Here is a 4,244-nt window from a genome sequence, read left to right on the forward strand (position 1 = left end):
GCCTTGTGCCTAATTTGCTAATTGGGGGAGCAAATAAATACCAACCCTACATATAAGACCTTGGCAACCCTTCATACAAATTGTCACTATCCAGCTCCGCTACTCCACGGGGAGTTGGCCCCCATTTTCCCTTCACTCCTCACTTTAAAAATTGGCCTTATGTTTGATTTGCTAATTGGGGGAGCAAATAAATACCAACCCTACATATAAGACCTTGGCAACCCTTCATACAAATTGTCACTATCCAGCTCCGCTACTCCACGGGGAGTTGGCCCCATTTTCCCTTCACTCCTCACTTTAAAAATCGGCCTTGTGCCTAATTTGCTAATTGGGGGAGCAAATAAATACCAACCCTACATATAAGACCTTTGCAACCCTTCATACAAATTGTCACTATCCAGCTCCACTACTCCACGGGGAGTTGGCCCCCATTTTCCCTTCACTCCTCACTTCAGGAATTGGCCTTGTGCCTTATTTGCTAATTTGGGGAGCAAATAAATACCAACCCTACATATAAGACCTTGGCAACCCTTCATACAAATTGTCACTATCCAGCTCCGCTACTCCACGGGGAGATGGTTCCCATTTTCCCATCACTAATCACATAAAAAATCGACCCTGGGTAGTTGGCCCCCATTTTCCTTTCACTCCTCACTTTTAAAAATATGACTTGTGCCTTATTTGCCCATTCGAGGAGCAAATAAATACCAACCCTACATATAAGACCTTGGCAACCCTTCATACAAATTGTCACTATCCAGCTCCGCTACTCCACGGGGAGATGGTTCCCATTTTCCCATCACTCATCACATAAAAAATCGACCCTGGGTAGTTGGCCCCCATTTTCCCTTCACTCCTCACTTTAAAAAATTGGCCTTGTGCCTAATTTTCTAATTCGGGGAGCAAATAAATACCAACCCTACATATAAGACCTTGGCAACCCTTCATACAAATTGTCACTATCCAGCTCCGCTACTCCACGGGGAGATGGTTCCCATTTTCCCATCACTCATCACATAAAAAATCGACCCTGGGTAGTTGGCCCCCATTTTCCCTTCACTCCTCACTTTAAAAACTCGGCCTTGTGTCTAATTTGCTAATTGGGGGAGCAAATAAATACCAACCCTACATATAAGACCTTGGCAACCCTTCATACAAATTGTCACTATCCAGCTCCGCTACTCCTCGGGGAGATGGTTCCCATGTTCCCATCACTCATCACATAAAAAATCGACCCTGGGTAGTTGGCCCCCATTTTTCCTTCACTCCTCACTTTAAAAACTCGGCCTTGTGCCTAATTTGCTAATTGGGGGAGCAAATAAATACCAACCCTACATATAAGACCTTGGCAACCCTTCATACAAATTGTCACTATCCAGCTCCGCTACTCCACGGGGAGTTGGCCCCCATTTTCCCTTCACTCCTCGCTTTAAAAATTGGCCTTGTGCCTAATTTGCTAATTGGGGGAGCAAATAAATACCAACCCTACATATAAGACCTTGGCAACCCTTCATACAAATTGTCACTATCCAGCTCCGCTACTCCACGGGGAGTTGGCCCCCATTTTCCATTCACTCCTCACTTTAAAAATTGGCCTTTTGCCTGATTTGCTAATTGGGGGAGCAAATAAATACCAACCCTACATATAAGACCTTGGCAACCCTTCATACAAATTGTCACTATCCAGCTCCGCTACTCCACGGGGAGTTGGCCCCCATTTCCCCTTCACTCCTCACTTTAAACATTGGCCTTGTGCCTAATTTGCTAATTGGGGGAGCAAATAAATACCAACCCTACATATAAGACCTTGGCAACCCTTCATACAAATTGTAACTATCCAGCTTCGCTACTCCACTGGGAGTTGGCCCCAATTTTCCCTTCACTCCTCACTTTAAAAATTGGCCTTGTGCCTAATTTGCTAATTGGGGGAGCAAATAAATACCAACCCTACATATAAGACCTTGGCAACCCTTCATACAAATTGTCACTATCCAGCTCCGCTACTCCACGGGGAGTTGGCCCCTATTTTCCCTTCACTCCTCACTTTAAAAATCGGCCTTGTGCCTAATTGGCTAATTGGGGGAGCAAATAAATACCAACCCTACATATAAGACCTTGGCAACCCTTCATACAAATTGTCACTATCCAGCTCCGCTACTCCACGGGGAGTTGGCCCCCATTTTCCCTTCACTCCTCACTTTAAAAATTGGCCTTGTGCCTAATTTGCTAATTGGGGGAGCAAATACATACCAACCCTACATATAAGACCTTGGCAACCCTTCATACAAATTGTCACTATCCAGCTCCGCTACTCCACGGGGAGTTGGCCCCCATTTTCCATTCACTCCTCACTTTAAAAATTGGCCTTGTGCCTAATTTGCTAAGGGGGGGAGCAAATAAATACCAACCCTACATATAAGATCTTGGCAACCCTTCATACAAATTGTCACTATCCAGCTCCGCTACTCCACGGGGAGTTGGCCCCATTTTCCCTTCACTCCTCACTTTAAAAATCGGCCTTGTGCCTAATTTGCTAATTGGGGGGCAAATAAATACCAACCCTACATATAAGACCTTTGCAACCCTTTATACAAATTGTCACTATCCAGCTCCGGTACTCCACGGGGAGTTGGCCCCCATTTTCCCTTCACTCCTCACTTTAAGAATTGGCCTTGTGCCTAATTTGCTAATTGGGGGAGCAAATAAATACCAACCCTACATATAAGACCTTGGCAACCCTTCATACAAATTGTCACTATCCAGCTCCGCTACTCCACGGGGAGTTGGCCCCCATTTCCCCTTCACTCCTCACTTTAAACATTGGCCTTGTGCCTTATTTGCTAATTGGGGGAGCAAATAAATACCAACCCTACATATAAGACCTTGGCAACCCTTCATACAAATTGTCACTATCCAGCTCCGCTACTCCACGGGGAGTTGGCCCCCATTTCCCCTTCACTCCTCACTTTAAACATTGGCCTTGTGCCTAATTTGCTAATTGGGGGAGCAAATAAATACCAACCCTACATATAAGACCTTGGCAACCCTTCATACAAATTGTAACTATCCAGCTCCGCTACTCCACTGGGAGTTGGCCCCAATTTTCCCTTCACTCCTCACTTTAAAAATTGGCCTTGTGCCTAATTTGCTAATTAGGGGAGCAAATAAATACCAACCCTACATATAAGACCTTGGCAACCCTTCATACAAATTGTCACTATCCAGCTCCGCTACTCCACGGGGAGTTGGCCCCCATTTTCCCTTCACTCCTCACTTTAAAAATTGGCCTTGTGCCTAATTTGCTAATTTTGGGAGCAAATAAATACCAACCCTACATATAAGACCTTGGCAACCCTTCATACAAATTGTCACTATCCAGCTCCGCTACTCCACGGCGAGTTGGTTCCATCTCTCCTTCACTCATCACATAAAAAATCGACCTTGTGCTTAATTTGCTCGGTGGGGGAGCAAATAAATACCGTTTTCTTGGCCTATTGGCCAAGATCAAAATGTAGTATCTGTTCTTACTACATGCTTTACTTGTGGTGATATAACTTGGGGGGCCACTTTTCTGTATTAATTTAATGTAAAATGATCACCCACTTTACAACCAGTCAGTCTCAAAGCCATTGAAGTCATTCTCCAGATCATTCACGTTGTTTTTGTAGGACTCCAGTAATTTTTAAGCATTCAAGTCATTCTTTATGTAATTCAATTCATCCTTAAGTCCATTAAAGTAATTCTAACTCATTTACTTTTTTTATTTAAGCATTTCAGCCCATTTTCCGGTCATTTTAGTTTATCTTTAAGAATTTCATGACAGTCCTACATTCACACATTCATTCATTACACGAGAGCACGTTACTAATGGCTATCGGCCTTGTTTTTTATTTTGTTTTGTTTTTTGAAACGTGGTCTGTAGGTTCAAACTCAGCATGTAAATTTCTCAATATTTAAAATCTAATTGCAAAGAATTTATAAGACTTGAAAATTTACGCTTTGTTTTTGCATGATGTGGACTGTAGGTACGTAAATTTTTTAATGTGTGTTTTTTTTTCGTCAACTGGAAAGAAGTTTATACAGAGTAGCGTTATGAAAGAAACCGTGGGGTCTCTAAAGTGCTCGGGCGATTCCACGAATTTCGAGGACAATAAAGATATAGGAGTGTAAAATTCATATATATATATATATATATATATATATATATATATATATATATATATATATATATATATATATGAACT

The 4,244-nt window shown here is 42.5% G+C and overlaps 1 pseudogene; it reads left to right on the forward strand.

Annotated features, from left to right (window-relative positions):
• The first annotated feature begins 3,477 nt into the window (after positions 1 to 3,477).
• LOC145259388 (U2 spliceosomal RNA) lies at positions 3,478 to 3,604 on the forward strand (annotated as a pseudogene).
• Positions 3,605 to 4,244: the final 640 nt, after the last annotated feature.

This window comes from Euprymna scolopes, chromosome 34 (assembly GCF_053919585.1).
Source record: "Euprymna scolopes isolate OS-2025 chromosome 34, ASM5391958v1, whole genome shotgun sequence".
NCBI lineage: Eukaryota > Metazoa > Mollusca > Cephalopoda > Sepiida > Sepiolidae > Euprymna > Euprymna scolopes.